Genomic DNA, 18486 nt, shown 5'->3' on the forward strand with positions numbered 1-18486 from the left:
CAGGGTGATACCTATTTTGTGAAAAAAAAAATTATAAAAGATAAAGCTGGCCGCCACCCCTAGCCAATCATTTACTTTTCCTATTGCCTGCTCACATCATAAACTTGGAAATGTATATGTTAGAAATAGGGGTGTTCAGAAAAAACCGTAAACCGAACCGTAACCAAATAAACCGATCCGAATAACGAATTCGGTTTTTGGTTTGGTTTCTAACCGAAACCGAATTGTGAATATGGTTTTTGGTTCGGTTTATGGATCCACATTTTATTTTATTTGGTTTATTCGGTTTATTTGGATAACCGAATAAACCATTTAACTTAATTAATTATTAAAAAATAATATTTTATAAATTATATACAATTTATTAGCCCAAAATAGTTATTTTTTTATGCAGCATAAAATACCAAATGTAAATCTAAAAGCCCAACTCAAACCCACTCATTTCTAAAATAATAGAACTTCATACCTATAGAAACTAGGGTTTAGGATTTCTACATTTTCTTGGAGAAAGACTCATGTTTGAAGATTGTTTATATTTTGTGCTATTAGACTTGTTAACAATTTATAGCTTCTATGATCTATGTTTTGAAACTTTAACTTTACGGTTGTGTCTACGACTACTTTATGGTTGTGTTTGTTTTATTTCGCAATGAAACTTTCTTGTTTTCATATATTGTTAGGTGTAAATTAGTTGCGACTTGTAACAACCCGAAAATATAAAACCTTGTATTAGAATTATAAATTATATAATCAATTAACTAGGAATTTATAACCTAGTTAAATACAAGACTTGAGGTGGCATATAACAAAGTTAAATCACTTAGATTATAAATCAAATAAGGTTTAGGGACCAATCTTGCCAAACTTGAAACCTAATTACTAAATTAGTGAATAATTACACCCAAACACACACTGGTGTGTGTGCTTGGATCGAACAGAAGGCAGGGGCGACCAGAGGTTTCTTCAAACCCTAGTTTTCACATAAAATCCCTGAATTCAAGCCTCAAATCTACTCTAAATCAAGTCTTGAACATAAATTAGTGATCACCTCGTCGTAGAGATCAAGAGGTATGTAAAATTTTGGTATTTTGTTTCATCTTGAATTCTAGGTTAAATGGGAGAAACTGAAATTGAGCCTAAATATGTGATATATGAATGAATCTGAAGTAATATGATGTCTAGGGTTAAACCCTAGATGATTTCTTGTGAAAATCATTGCATGATACTTGAAGAATTTATAGTCACCATTGTAGGTGATTTATGAAATTGTAGAGACTAGACAAACACTAGGATTATGATTTCTATTCTAGTGGAAAACTGAATTTGTATGATGAAATTCAGTAATTTGAATGATAAAAGAGTGTAAATTGCTTAAATTGAAGTGAATTTAGATGTAAATAACATGTCAAGAACCTAGTAACGATTATGTAGAAATCTGATCACTGGGTGTTTGTAGAAACGCCTAAGTGAAGATCAAAGTGTTAATAATCGGACAAAACGCAGATTTGATTCCAGCAATATATTGTCCGTTAATGAGTATGAAAGAGTTCTAAATTTGGTTGCGAATGGAACTCTTTAGGTAAAGAATCCGGGTCGTCAAGTGGACAAGCCGGGGGTGATACACGCTTAAAGGGTGCGCTTTGAAGGTACGTAATCTATAGTCTCGCTAAATTTCATTTATGGTAAGCTTCATGTTGTTATATCGAAATTTGTAAACAAGGAAAAAACTCACTATGTCACTGAAGTGACAAAGTGAATTAGACAAGTAAAACGGGTCAAAAGCATGAGCCCTTATAGAGGGATGATAGTTCGGAACATTCACTTGTTGAATGATTCCGGAAAGCATGGTTAAAGTCGTGAAAATAAGCATGATGACTATAGCACAAGCGACCCTCGGGAGGGAAGCAAATGCTCATACTCGATAATTGTAGAAGCATGGTAATAGCCCTAAGCTTTGGGGGTAGTATAATGCAACCTTTGTTAATGGGTTGGATAAACGAAACAAGGAAATCAGGGACAAGTCGTTGGCGTCTCGGTTTCCGTGATGTGAAATTTACATGGTTAGATCCGTGATTTTACTACGGACTCATAGGAAAAAGAATTGGTAAAAACGGACTACCGAGTAATAAGTTATGACATTTTAAAGCTGGAAAATAGTAAATTTCCGGAGCTGGGTAGAAATGCAGGTTTTAAACCTGCACCTGCTGGAAAAAGGGTTCCCCCGCGCCACGCGGAAGAATCCTTTTAAACCCCCGCGATACGCGGGAGCCGTCGCGACACGCGAAAGGTTCGAGGAATTCCATCGCGGCACGCGGCAGAATCAAAGCAGAAAAATTATTTTTTTTTATATTTTCTTGTTGGAACTTGATTTCATACATTCTAATGTTGTCAAAACTAATATTTTGGATGGTTTTGACCTTAGGTATGGCTCGTGGTCATGGATGTTGATCAAGCAATGGGATTCAAGAACCGAACACATATTTTGAATGTTTCCGTGATTATCTATTCAAGCTAGACGTAGATGTTGTTGTTGAAACTTTGTTAAATGTCATGTTTTTAAACAAGTTAGTACGTTATGTTACTTATTAACTTAACTTTGTAAAAACCAAAAATATGTTTTGTTGTATAAAATACGTGTATTTCCATGATGAAATAATAAGAATATACAACAAGTGTTACAGTTGCGATGTTTGAACGTTGGAACACAAACATAAATATAAATTAGGAAAAAAAAGTACTTAGTACAATTTGGTTAGATTTGGTTTATTTGGTTTCTGACCGAAACCAAACCGAATTGAATTTGGTTTGGTTTGGATCGGTTTGCATATTCCTTATTTGGTTTGGTTTTTGGTTTAGGGTACAAAATTTTGAAAACCGAATAAACCGAACCGAATAAACCAAATAAACCATAAACCGAACCGATGAACACCCCTAGTTAGAAATATGTAATGTTGTTGTCGAGCAGGGCCATTCATCATTCCATCTTTTACAACCTTTGCAGGTCTTGCTAATGCATTTACCAATAATATAATAAAATAAAATTTAAAATATGATTTAAAAACATAAGATGATAGAAAACAAGAAGAATACCTTCAGACTTGTCAGATGGCAAATCAAGCCAATCATAAAGAAGCTTGTTTAACTCAATCATGGATGATTGTGATTTGTGAAGTGGTTTGATAGAGGATGGTGGCATTTAGAATATCCCTATCTGTATAGATAGAAAAGTAAAAAATATAAATATAAATATAAATATACAGACCCAAGACCCAAGTGGTGCTTATCTTCTAAGACCATGTGTATTGGGGCGTTTTTTTTTAAAGAATTTCAAAAAAAAAAAAAACGCCCAAAAACGCCTCCCCCATTACATAGGGCGTTATTTGACAATTTTTTTGAAAAAAAAGTTGAGCAGCGTTTTATTTAAAACGCTCAAGCGTTCCAAGTGTAAGTTTGACTGGCCAATGGGAAGGGGCATTAGTGGTCCAAGTGTGTAAGTTTCTTTTTTTTTATCCTTTTTAATGATTGGAAGGGCATTATTTGGGCATTATTCCCACTACGCCACTTTTGCAATAACGCCCCATGCTGACTGGACTGCCACGTGTCGAATAATGCCCCATGGTGAAGGCATTATTTGGCTAAACCACTACACATGGTCTAATAACAGTAAAGTTTCATTATCTGGTGTGTAAGAGTTGACCAGCATTTTCTCCAAAAGTTGACTTGCTTCAATACAACTCCCCTCATCACAAAGACCATCCACCAGTGTGGATCTGTTGTCATGAAAAAGACCTTTGATTAACATATTATATAATCTAACTGTTGCAACACAACTTCCCTCTACCATATCTTCTTTAATAACTTTTTCGCCTTGTTAATCATACTTTGTTTGCATAAAGCCATCACTTTATCTTCATAAATCAGCACCTGCGGTTTAAACCCTTGGCATGCATTTCGCCAAGTGTACTCCTAATTTTATTTATACGTATAGAGATTATCACATTATAAAAACTCAGTCTTAATCATATTAAGAGATGCATGAATTGGCACTCATATAGATAAAAAAAAAATTGAAACAAAATTTACCTAGGGATGAATGAAGACATAATTATCGTATTAAAGAAATCTTCCCTCGAGTCGAATTGATCAACTATAACAACTCTCCCAAAAACCATTAAAATACTTCTATACGTCCTAAAATACACCCTGTACACGAAAAACAAGCCTAAAATACCTTTATATTATTAAAATGAGTAAATTACGTTTTTGGCCCCTGTGGTTATATCATTTTTACTATATTAGCCCAAAATAAGAATTTTTAACATATCTGCCCCCATGGTCTCTATAACTAACCATTTTGGCCCCTAAGTCTAACCATTTTAGCCCCCATGGTCTCTATAACTAACCATTTTGGCCCCCATGATCTCTAGACTTAGGGGCCAAAATGGTTAGTTATAGAGACCATAGGGGCAGATATGTTAAAAATTCTTATTTTGGGCTAATATAGTAAAAATGATATAACCACAGGGGTCAAAATATTGGTCGCTCGCGGACCGTGACAGGGTTCACCCTAGGCTTCGCGGGACGCGACCGAGAGTCAAGTGGCGCAACCCCAGTTTGCCACGTGGCACGACACCCGGACGACCTACACTTGTCCACTAACCTGAGCTAGACCCTAGTCTAGGTCCCTCGCAGACCGCGAGAGAGATAGAAGGATGGGTCGCGGGCTGCGAGGCCCCTTGTTTCCAGCCTATAAATGGAGGCGATCGGCCTTAGTGGTCATTCGCTCAATTTCTTTTCTCTCTCGACACATATAGTGCTATAATACTCGGGTATTATACCCCTAAAAAGCGAAGCTCTGCCTCGTTGTAAGCATTATAACCCCCGGTTACGTATTAGTTACTCTGCCCGATTGATCTAGAGCTCCGTAACGCATGTCAAGGCTCTGCCTGACTTAGTCGTTGGAGTTCTGTCTCGGGGATATAACTAATGTAAATTGGGTTATCTTACTAACACGTGTGCATTATTTAATTTAATAGATTATAATCACGAAGTCACCAGAAAGCAATAGTATTACCTAAAATAGCAATGTGAGTACATTCACTATTTGTAAACTGTTTTTACAAAACCTCAATTGTTTTAAAGTATATTTAACAGTGATTGAGTCTATGTATTCTACAATTACTGTTGGTATGTTGGGGTTTTGTATACATTACTTGTTACTACACTGTGAGTAGTAGCATGACCACAAGTCAGTATTGACAGTACGTGGGTGGTAATTAGGTAGTTAAAAACATTGTAATCGCTCTCAATACTGTATAGGTATAAAATCCTGTTTTGATTAAACTGAGATGCACTCGCCAGTATTTCTTTCTGATAAAACTTTTTAAAACGCGTTTCAGGTAACAAAATGTGAAAACCAAATAGAAGGCAGCTGGAGAGCATTGAAGGCTTGGAAAAGTGGCTATAAAAGTTACCTAAACAAGAAAGAAGTTTTATTTCAATAAATTAGAGTTTACCCCTATAAACATATTGTAATGGAAACTTGTGTTTCTCCCATTTATTTATTATATATAAAAATGTGGTGTTTTTAACTTTGATAAAATATTTCCTAACTACGGTCGTGATGTAAATTTTCGCTGCTAAATTAATAAACACCGATACCACTGATACTGTCCTCGCGGCCGCCCGCTCCCGGGGTAGGGGTCGGGGGTTGCGACATCAACCGGTAAAACCTCTGGGCATAGGCATAGAAGTAGATAACTTCACAATAAGCATCATTTAACATGTTGCACCTATGTTACAACCATTCGCAGAACCAATCCACACCAAATAAAAAGACCTTAAAACAAATCTAAGGTGTTGTTTGTTTTTTTGATAAAACGTCTGCGCAGGCTCTTCTGTCTGCGCGACGCAGACCACGCACAGACATTGTCACGCGCAAACTGTTTGTTTTTTCGAAGACGTTTCATTAAAAAAGGTCTGCGCGAGGTCTTCTTGGTGCAGAATTGGTCCAACCACTTCTAAGATGTTCTAAGGCCTGCAGAGGGTTAAACACCACCACCCACCACCCACCACCACTGACCACCATCGTCTACCACCGTCCACCACCGTCCACCACCCACCACCACCGTCCACCCACCACCACCCACCACCACCACCACCACCACCCACCACCACCACCCACCACCACCACCACCCACCACCACCACCACCGTCCACCCACCATCACCACCGCCACCACCACCCACCACCCACCATCGTCCATCACCACCACCACCACAGTCCACCACCCACCACCGTCTGTACACCTCCACCAGTTTATTTTAGAAGTCTACATATGTTAAAAAGCAAACAGTCTTCTTCTTGTAGACTGCAGACATTTGGTCCACCTCTTCTTCAACAGATGTCTACAAATGTGGTCCCAGACTGCAAACATTTTACCTCTTAAAAAAAACGGCGCCGAAGTCTATGATTTGGAACGTACCTCAACTTCTAATCGTTAAAATTGATGCGTTTGTGGGGGCTTCAAGAACACTAACTCAGATGTTTCTACCATCAAGTTCCTACACATATAATTTTATTAAAACTAGGGAGAAAGCCCGTGCGATGCACGACATGCATAATAGCTATTGTTTGTTCGTGGTAAGACGTCTGACACGGCCGGTGCATAACATGTAAGACAATACGCCTACAAAGGGGCGTGCTTAAACTTTATTAAACCATGGACCATAAGTTGTTTCCTTGGCAAAACTTGCCTGCCAAAAAGAAGTGAAAAAAGATGTCTTCCAAGAAAAAAAACATGAAACAGAAAAAGGAAAAACGCATAAACTCTCGCACGCCTTCCTATCTTATTGGATAACACATAGACCAAACTTTAGCTAACGCATGCCACCGTCATCCCCAATTCCATCATCAGCTAACTGACTTTAGTGAAATAACGAAAAGAAAACTATTAAAAATGGTATATATGCATCGAAAAGTAGTACGGGTTTTCATTACTAACACTAAGTGCAGACGGTATACCTTTCATGTGGGTCACTGTCAACTGTTTCTTCTGAATCCGAATCTACATAAGCAGACCTGCGAAGGAAAAGCACGAAACATTTATGTAGACGGTTATCTAAAAATAAATATACACAATTACATTGTTTATGGAAATAAATCAATTATAGTTGAAAGTTTTTTTGTTGCCTTTCCATTTTTAACGACACCAAGTTTATTTTTTTCAAAAGCCAACTTCTCCCCTTATATGTCTTTACATGTTCGAAGTGATGCGTTACCAAGTTTTTTTATTCCTATTTTTTTAATGTAGAACAATGCACTTTTATATTTACGAACTCAAGTTTCCGACTGTTGTAGCCTCCTAATTTTAAAATAGAGTAAACATATACCAGGTATGTAAGTAACATTTTAGATCGAGTAGAAAGGTAAATAGCACATCTTTAATTAAAATGGTTTATTAAACAGGGCATGAATAAAGTGTAAGCCGATATATACCTTACGATCGCTTCAACGCGCTTAACTGGTGTCGGTATGGGTAGCACCCCCTTGTCTTTAGCGTGGATCGATGGAGGTGTGGAAGAACCAAAGGGCTTACAACCATCCCCATCTAGCAGGACATTCTTGCAGTTGAAGGATTCAAAAGGGCCATGATCATAATACATACACGAATCAAGCTGGAGGGTCTGAGTGCTGCCCACAAGAGAGTGCAAACAATTCGGCAGTGTTGAAATGCTTCCATCAGCGTTCCTTACCATCACCGGAGTGAACTTATCCTGTATGTCAGTGGAATAAAGGTTGTAAACGCGTGACAGGCCAGACTCTGTTGTGAGTATACTATGAGCAGTGGTCTTTGTCAAGCGTTGGGCGGTGTTATCAAAGCAGACAACGACAGCTTCGACTGTGGAGTCAAACACCTCGAGTTTTAGCCTGAAACTGTGCAAGGTTTGTAATTTATTTTCAGTTATAAGCCTGCATGAGAATGGCTACAAATTAATACAACTAAACATTTTTAGAAACAAACCTTCCTCTCGGGAAGACAACGGGGTTTTCGCACCCATCACACCTATCGTTGTCTTGACGCCCCACACCTTTCATGTAATTCCCACCGCCACATGTCAGCCTAAACCACTCTTGGCTATTGCGTATGCGTTTAACTTCAACACGACAGGTGAATTCAGCACTCTGCATATATTACCAGCGTAACTATAAACTTTAACCATTTGATTCAAAAATGATAACCAATATTGTGCTTATCCAAAATGACATATCCTAAGTGTATATTAGATTCTAATGCAAACCTGATTTGACATTAACCAAAATGACCAACGTTTACATATGCTTGGTTCGCCACGAACTACGTACACTCTTTATCTACCCAATATTTAAATTACATTTTATGTTTTTAATAAATATTTATAAACGTGAATTCGGTATTAAAAAAACATTACTTTTTTTCCGGTATTAAAAATGTGAATTCGGTATTAAAAAATATTTATAAATATTTATAACTGTTAAAAAATATTTATAAATATCTATAAATGTGAATTCCGTATTAAAAAATAGATTTCGGTATTAAAAAAAACATTAATTTTTTTTCAACCGCAATATAGTCCTCCTATGTGATGTGGATACAACCAACAATCGTGTGGGGTCAGCTTGGTCGTCACAAACTATACGAATTTGGATTTGGTTATTGCCTGTCAAACTCGTAAACTGATTGTTAGGTTTTAACATACGAATGTAAGTCCAAATAGTGTTTTGATTTAATGTATTAAAAAATAAGCTTGTGCCTTCATATAACAATCAACTCATACATGCATATGAAAATTGTATGATCATATGTAATAACAATCAACCTGTCACGAAGTCATTTCTTGATTTATAATAATACCATAAAAGGATGAATGTATATATATACTGAACATATGGTTTTTTGAGTCTTAACTAATAAAAAAACATCCATATTTATTTAGTGGCAATCTTGCTGTCTAACCCAAAATGTATGATAGAAAATCTAGCACCAAGATCCCACTAAATGCTTTTTTGGTTATTGGGTTACCTTTGTAAATAATCCTTCAAGTATCCTTTTAACACAATTAAATTAATTAACTTAAGATCAAAATAAAAAATATATAAACTCATTTGGGTAATCATATTATAGTTATCCATAATTAAATTTTTAGCATATATAGTTAAGTTAATATTAAATTTAAAAGTATATATTTCTTTAACATTATAATTTAATAAAAGAGACGGTCGAGATAACAAATTACGGAGGCTGGAATCGTGTCATGCGTCCTCCATAATATTATGTGTAGAGATAGAGATATATTGTCCTTTACTCTTTGATTTCGATAAAGATACATAATCTAAAATGAATATTCCATATATACAATGTAGTTTGTAAGGGGTATACCATGTGATGCTTGTTTCTTCTACTGTGGGTCAAGATAGCTTCTAGTGTGGTCCATTTTTTCTGAATACCCAGCAACAGAATCGTTCCTTGCCATGGCCACACGTGTAGACAGAGCGGTTATAGGTTGTTGGAGAGAAGGCGGGTATGGGCTGCAATATGGACAAAGATTTATAAAGCCATTTAGATGGTCTTTTGGGATGGACAACATTAATTAACACAAAATTAAATGATGATTGTTATGGGAAAATGATAAGTCACTTACTTTTATTAGAGTGAAACCGAGAAGTTAGGGGTTTGCATACAAAGGGGCATAACAATTATAGCAAAATTAATATAATAAAGTAGAATTAAAAACATCATTAAAGTTGTATTTATGAAGGTAAATATGTAGTTAGGGTCTGGAATCAATGTCCTTTTAATTGATATATGGTTAGAATATAATTTAATGTCATGTTAAATTAGAAACCATACATACTGTAAGGAACATTTATAACAATATATCACTAAGTAACATTAACTATTGAGTATTTTTAAAATATGGTTAAGAACACATAGTAAATTAGGTGACATATACAATTATTATGATTGTCTCTTATGTTATAATTATTAACAGTATTATTATTGTTATTAGATATCATGGATAAGTCAAAAGGCATAATGTAAACCTATGTGCTATTTGAGTAAATATTTATCAATGATTCATATGATAGTAAGATGGTGTAACCTAAGCGAAGCCCCTCTATCATGATACTTAAGATGCTTAGATACTTATGAATAATTCACAAGACGATATATATGATAACATAACCTTTATGTAGACGCATTCTCTCATGTTATTCCTTTTCACTTAAAAATTTTGCAATTATTAAACATTATGATGCATTTTTTAAATAAAAAATATTAGAGTATTATAAAGGTTATGTTCGTACAAAAATCAGGGGGGGTTGCTTCTTATCATACAATAACAAAAAAAATGATTTTGACCATTTTGCCCTTACTACTTTCTGATGTTGTAAGACCCAAACGTGCAAAAAACTAATAGAACTGGGACACAAAGCAACTCCACTTTTGGTCAACTCCAACTTGGCCCATTTATAAGTTTTATTATTTGGATACACTCAATTTGAGATAAAATATAAATTAAAATCAACCTATGATAATCAAAAGTAAATAAATTCACCTGCGAAGTGTATATCTTTGTTGGTGAAATATTCCTAAAACAGAATCTGAGGGCTGACTGCTCGGCATCAGCCTTAATTGTAGATGTAAGCAGGTTGACCATGTGGCGTGCCACATCATGAACACCGCCATGATAATGGGAAGATAGCACCTATTAAGCAATCCCGGACCCGGTTCAGGGCGATCCTGTGTTGCCGGCGAGTGAACCAAAGGTCGCGCCTGTGTCGTGCCGTCTTGTATAACGTGTTTACCAGTAACATAGCAGCGGCATAACGGTTACGTTATAGGCCTAATAGGGATACTAATTAATATAATGGGGTGAACATCAAAAAGTTACATGGCCACGTTGCGGTCGGTAGGACAATGCACATGAAAGTTGGGGATGACCTTTTAATTTTTTCTGGCAGGACATTTCAGTTGTCGCTTTAGGAGTTTCTGTAACAACACTTCGGTTGATGATTTTAGCGGAATAATATAAAATTGGATATGTCTAATACAATATTCTATTAAGCCAGTCTTTTTGTGTTTTACAACGAAACAGGTATATCTAATAATTATTTGCTGTGGGACATCAAGTAGAAATGTCAAGTATTCACAATATAAGTTTTAATAAATAAGATTTTTATTATGATTTCACTGAAAGAAGAAATATTAAGTATTCATAATATTAACAACTCGTGTTGCTGTTCAACCCGTATAAATTCATGTATATATAAAATATGGTTCCCACTGTACCAATCATCATCACTAATACTATCAATATTTTTTGGAAAAGCAATTTTATTAAAGGCTAAGCACCTTGCTTAGCCAAAAAATAAGCAAAAAAGGAAAGAAAAGTGAAAAGGACAACCCATAGACACAAGAGGGAAACCATACAATGCATAGAAAATTTTGAAAAGCTAAAACTTTCCAATTTCTCCCATGCCGGATCCGGTACCTTTGCTCGAGCCTGTAAATGATCATTAAACGATCAGCCAACTCCCTCACCTTAGAGCACATTCCAATTTCTCCCATGCCGGATCCGGTACCTTTGCTCGAGCCTTTAAATGATCATTAAACGATCAGCCAACTCCCTCACCATAAAGCACATCACACATTAACTTTCCTTCTCATCCCGCCATAAAAACAATTAACTTTCTTTAGAATCCACCCTAACTAAGGCAAAACTTCTGTTTCTGGAATGACCTCCACAATCAAATAAGTAACCACTTTCATCATCTTGTTCTTCTCATTCAGAAATCTTGGAATGATCAAAACCTGCTTCGTTCCCTCATTAATTTGTATATATAAGTTGAACAATGGTTAAAACTTTCTTAAATTCATTAACGGTTTTCATAGCAAACAAATCGGTGTATTACCTTTGACGTGATCGAAATCAGGGTGGGAGTTCAACGGTGGCGGCGGTTAGAACTCCAAAGGGCGCCATAGTACGGGGAGAGTTATGGTGATTGTGTTGTTGGTGCTCGGTTGGGATGTAACTCAGAACAGAACGCAAGGAAGGCGTTGGCGTCATGGTGCGTCACGCTAGCAAAGGTGTGCGGCCTTGGTTTTAAAAAGCGCGCCCTAGGCGCGCCTAGGCGCAAGGCGCAACAAGGCGCAGGGCCTGGGGCTTTTTTGCTTCTCACCTTGTGTCATTACAGGAAGCGACCAAAAGGCGCATTTTTTGATGATTTTTTGTGGGCTTTTTGGCCTGAGGCGCGCGCCTCATGTAACTTAGGCGTTTTACTGCATAAAAATGTTGTACCTTGGGTTTTTTTGACTTGTAGATGTAATTAAAATGGTATAAAAGCCTTACTTATAGCTATATTTTGGTTAAAGGAAGCTAAAAACCTATGGGATATGTATGGGATATATAAAAAAAATTATATAAACATCTTGCGCCTCGGGTACGAAAAGCCCACCGCTTTTGCGCTTTGCGCTTCGCGCCTCAATTTTAGACCTCGTCGCTTTTGTGCGCCTCTCGCTTTTTAAAACCAAGTGTGCCGCAGCGACCATTGTGCTCCTAATCAGAATCGAGCTTGTGTGTGAAACCGGTGACATCCATCTCTTTTATAACATCAAAATGATTCAGTTACCAACAATTATTAATTAATTCAAGTCATTGATTATAGGATTAATACATGGCAGTTACAAAAATGGAGTCTTCGATTTTTTTCTTCGTCAGGAAGATGAAGTTTTTTTTTTTTTTGATGGTGCAAGTAACCAAAGTTATAATAATTCAGATGCTATTCATTCAATGATTTCAATTTTTCATTTAATTAAAGTCATTGATTATAGGATTAATACATGCCAGTTACAAAAATGGAGTCTTTGATTTTTTTCTTCGTAAGGAAGTTGAAGGTTTTTTTTTTTTTTTAGTTTAATGGTGCAAGTAACCAAAGTTATAATAATTTAGATGCTATTCATTCAATAACTTGAAAGGCACAAATGTATTTAAGAGGCTCATAATGAAGGTTGTAAAAAAGTTGATATAACTAAATTTTTAAGTATATATAGATTCATGACTTTTTATATATATACTAACATAGACACTGCCAATGTACTCAAAAATTTTACACGAAGACTTTAAAGGAAAGATAATTGCCTTTATCAAGCATTTCATGCAAACTGACTTTCTCATGCAGATTTGCATTAGGATTACATGCCAGGGAAATTGAAAACGTGTGACGCATGTTGCACTGTATATTAAACATCAACTCCCCAAATATATCAAAATTTGTGTATGTTTAATAAACAGATGACGATACTTTGTTCAGGAAACATATATCTACTAATTAACTAAAGCACATATCAATCCTACATCCATAAATCGATTAATTTCATGATTTTAAAATCAGATCAGTAAAGTAAATACCCAACATATGAAACAAAGATCCAATTCAACTAACCAAAATCCACAATACACAAAATTCAAACATCAATCAACGGCTTGCGATTTATATTACCTACGATGAGACTTAATTCGATTTGTAATGCTAATATTACAACATTTAGAGATATTTGAGAAAGCTCCGGCACAATCAAACTTCTGCATATAGAAAAATAATAACTCAAAATCGGAACCAAGTCGTATCGAATCCTTCAAATTAGCAATCATTTTTACAATAATCAACATAACAAATATAGTCGGTATAACAAAATATTACCAAAACACGTATGATTTCTCAAATATCTCTAAATGTTGCAACATTATAAAGAAGAATCTTTAGTGAATTCTGGTCCGGTAAACCATCTCGATGACTATTAGCCATAACACCTTCTACACCGATCTTCTCAACCTACTTAGTTATTCGGTGCAAATTTGTTTTTGAATATCGAAATTAAGATGAAAAGAATTGGGTGGAACCGTGGAAGCTGGTCTTATTGATTTAGGGTTTTCGTCATGGGGGCGTCATAATTTAGGAGAAGGGTGGAGAGAAGAAAATACGACACGTGTACAAAATGCAACGTGGCAGCGAGAGATACCATAACAAATGTAGGCTGAATTAAAAGATGTTGGTTGAAATCCAGACACGTGTACTTACATTTTCATTTATATATATAAAGATAGATATAGATTTATAATATCAAAATGCGAATAATCTAATAGTTCTTCTAGGATAAGCCATATAATAGGTGAATGTTTATTGAAGTTTACTTTTCATAAACTTATATATATATATATATAGTAGGGTTCCTACGGAAAGTGTGTTTTTCCTAGAAAGTCTAGGAAGCGATCTTGTCCATCCGATTGGTGTGTTTAAGGGTTGAGATTAAATCAATGGCAATCTTGTAATAATTAACTATATTTAATAGATTGTTTTAAATGAGTAGGGGCAATTTCGTCCTTATGTGTGTTTTAAACCAATCAAAAATAACCGTCAGAGATATCACATCTCCTTAATACACGCCAATTTCCCTCTCTCTCTAAACCCAAATTCGGAAACCCCCAAAATCATACCAAAAATACCTAAAATCATGGATGAAGATAAGAGATTTTCCTTGTTCCATATACGTAAGATCAAGCTTTCATTGTACTGCGTGTTTTACAAAGCGATTACGGGTGATTCTTGTTTGTAATTGACGATATTTTGCTGGTTGCAGGGAAGAGATTCAAAAAGCAGGAAACTTTGGAAAGGATAGATAGCAGCGGAACAGTTACCGGAAGCCGATCGAAAGCTGGGGCGAAATCTGCTGATGTAAAACACATTTGTATGAATCTGCTTGTTGTTAAAACACAGCTGTATGAATCTGAATTGTTGTTAAAACACAGCTGTATGAATCTGAAATAAAACACATTTGTATGAATCTGCTTGCTGTTAAAACACAGCTGTATGAATCTGAATGATAAAACACGTTTGTATGAATCTACTTGCTGTTAAAACACAGTTGTATAAATCTGAATGCTAAAACACAACTGTATGAATATGCTTGCTGTTAAAACACATTTGTATGAATCTGCTTGCTGTTAAAACACACCTATATGAATCTGAATGCTAAAACACAACTGTATGCATCTGCTTGCTGTTAAAACACAATTGTTTTAATCTGAATGCTAAAACACAACTGTATGAATCTGCTTGCTGTTAAAACACAGCTAAAACACAACTGTATGAATCTGCTTGCTGTTAAAACACAACTGTATGAATCTGAATAATAAAACACAGCTGTATGAATCTGCTTCCTGTTAAAACACATCACCAAGAACAAACTGTTAAAACACAGTACCAAGAATATGCTGATAGATTCCAGCAAGAAAACGAAGGAATGATTGATATTACGTGAGATCAGAAATCGAAAACAAAAAATTCCGAAATTTATGTATAGTTAGTTATTGAAGATAATTTCCTAAAATAAAAATAGATTGTGAAAGTACATAAATGCCCTTTTAGATAAAATCCTTCAATGCCACATGTCGCGTTCTTATTGCTTCCTAGACTTTCTAGGAAAAACACACTTTCCACCCAACTCCTACTCTATATATATAGGGGGTTCATTTGAGAATAATCTTCTTAAAAGAAGAAAATATGAATTAATCTAGACCCTATATTTTTTGAATCAATGGTTGTGAATCAAGATATCATTTTTGTCCACTTTTAATTAATGATTTAATTATTAAGGGTAGTATAGACATTTTGTTGTAGAATATTAATAAATGTTTTAAAGAGTTACTCAACTCTTATTAATGCAACCATAAATTTCTCCTTCACCATCATTAATGTATTGGCTCCTACACAAATTTTATTACAGGTAACAATATTATTTAAAAAATTTGTGTTCTACACATATTTTATTATGAGTAACAAAATTATTTAAAAGTGTTTGAGTCCTACACATTCTGTATCCTACACCAAAATATTGTTTTAAAGGTGTAGGAAATGGTGAAAAGGTAAGATCATGGGCAGGATTGTTTTTATTGTCTAAGGTGCACAAATATTTTATAAGATAGGCTCATTATGTGACAACCCGCATAATTACAGGTACTGTACAAATTAATTAACCCTAATTATGTGCTTAATGACTGTGCTTGATTACATCTGACGCCTTAAGCTGCTTACTGATTCATGTCATATACATACATGTACATTCCTTACGTACAGTCACTCCATTTATTTCATACAGACTCTTAGTGACAAACCTGATGCACAAAGCGCAATTAGCATAGTAAGCGGATAACTCAGACACAGGCTGACAATGCCAGCACTTAGACAGATACTATTTGTAGGCCAGTATGGGCCAGGGATAAAATACTACACCAGTATGGAGTGTAGGGAAGTGAGGACCATAAGACTATGCCACTAGGTGATAGTTTGAGTGCCGGAAAGTGCCTAAAACGCAATTTAATTACAGAATTCCGCATTTTTAGTAACAATTCAGCTTTTAACACACTCATATTATATAGAGTATTGACTAAATGGTCCTGGACACTTTCCTAAGTGTTGGAATTAATTTCGTTACAAAAAGATGCACAAAAGACGCTTTACGGGACAATTAAACGCTTTAACGGAACGATGCGAAACCGAACAACCAGACATTACCCGCGACATGATAATATTGTTAGAAATATTATTTTATCATTTTAAATTAATCATGGTCACAAAAATCCCCATGCACCATGTAAACATGACATACACCCACTATACTTGTAAATACCCTTAACCTTCTAATAATTACCTACTAATTACCAAAAATTTACACTTTACCCCCCCCCCCAAACCGAAAATCTGCCCTAATGATTTGAAAATATTTTGTTTAGATATTTGATATTACCATCTTCACTACTATTGGCCAAGAGATTGGGTATGATTACCCTAAGTTCTAGTTGTGCATGTTTCCAAGGAAATTCCATCATTACAAAAACTACAACCAATCTCCTCCTTCCTCTCTCTAAAATTTCAGCTCATATACCCCCCCCCCCCCTTCTCTCCATAACCGAAATCACCACCATCATTCTTCACATCCTCCATTTTCTTCTCCAACAAGCTCTCTTTCAAGTGTGAAGTTTATCCATAGAAGTGCAAGATTGAAGGTGTTCAAGGAAGTTTGATTCAAGCTTTGTCACCAACTTTTCACCATCATCTCATCCTAAGATTACTACCCTAGCCTTGTGCTAGTAGTAAGTCCCTTCATACTCTTGTTCCACCTTGATTCTTGTTACGATTTGTTGAATGTTCATCACACACATAAGCTTAAACACTAAAATATGAACTTAAGTTTCTGCCTAAAAACCACATATAAAAAGGTTGTGTGAGGTTGAAATCTGAATGGTTTAGGGTTGGTTAAAGCATGATTGAAGTTTTAACATTTGTTCATCAATAAACCATGGTTAGGATCTTCGTTTATGCACTTTTAGTCACTTCTACAATGTAAACAGCTTGCTGAGTTGGATTTCCAGCCAACTTCAACAGGCCGTAACGGGATCAGTTTAAATCGAAAAACGGATTTTCTAAAGCCGAAAATGAGTATTTTGTAATAACTAAACAAATGGCACTGGAATCATAATTTTTCGAGACTGTTTACTATTTTTAAAAGACTATTTTTGGACAGCAGCTCAAGCTGCATTTTTACGGCAGAAAAAGTGTGTTATTTTCAGAGTCATAACTTAAAACCTGGGTAAAATCAACTCATGAAATTTTTACAGTAGATAGACACCATTGTCAGGACGACCCTCCAACTGGAATTTCGTCAAACGGACTTACGGTTAATTTTTAGTGAATATTTCCGTAAACTGCAATCAGAAGGTAACAAATCTGATTGTAGTCGAGAAAATGATTTTCTATAAAATATGGGTAACGAAGTGGACTTTGATATTTTTACACAATAAATTTTGGAACATATGTGACATTCTGTAAAAATTTGAGAATTTTTAGAAAAGGATAACTATTTTATAAAAATCCTTGAAAACAGTCCGGTTTCGAGTAACAAAGCTGAAATGAAGTATGTAACGTTTTGTTTGTCGATATGTCGGTTTGGTTATTGAAAATGAACTATTGAATATATGTAAAAGAAAATGATATGCTATTTAAGCATGGACACCCCTATTTACAAAGGAGACTCTGCCGAAATTTTCCGAGAATCCGAACACTTAGTAAAATATTCGAGAAATATAGATACGAAATAGTTGTCTAACTATTTTTCTAAGAACGATAGTTAAGTTAAAATAATTATTATTATTTTAACAAAATAATACCTAAGTAACGCAAATCAAAACACTAAACTCTAAGCCAAGGCACGGCCCGTTCGTTTAATAGACATTAGTACGTTGTAGGTTGTCGTGTAGCGGAAAGAGTTAAGATTCGAGTCAAGACGCACTACGGTGAGTTCATGACCCCCTATTCCTTTACTGTTTTCGGTTTTTATACTTCGGGGGTGGAATACATGTTTACAAATTATTTCAGACATTTTATAAT

The 18486-nt window shown here is 35.4% G+C and overlaps 1 long non-coding RNA gene across 1 annotated transcript; it reads left to right on the forward strand.

Moving 5' to 3' along the window:
* The first annotated feature begins 925 nt into the window (after positions 1-925).
* On the forward strand, positions 926-2626 carry LOC118489205. The gene is made up of 3 exons (XR_004886760.1): positions 926-1068; positions 1580-1646; positions 2423-2626. It is a non-coding gene; the product is annotated as an uncharacterized LOC118489205 (long non-coding RNA).
* The last annotated feature ends 15860 nt before the right edge of the window (positions 2627-18486 follow it).

This window comes from Helianthus annuus, chromosome 17, assembly GCF_002127325.2.
Source record: "Helianthus annuus cultivar XRQ/B chromosome 17, HanXRQr2.0-SUNRISE, whole genome shotgun sequence".
NCBI lineage: Eukaryota > Viridiplantae > Streptophyta > Magnoliopsida > Asterales > Asteraceae > Helianthus > Helianthus annuus.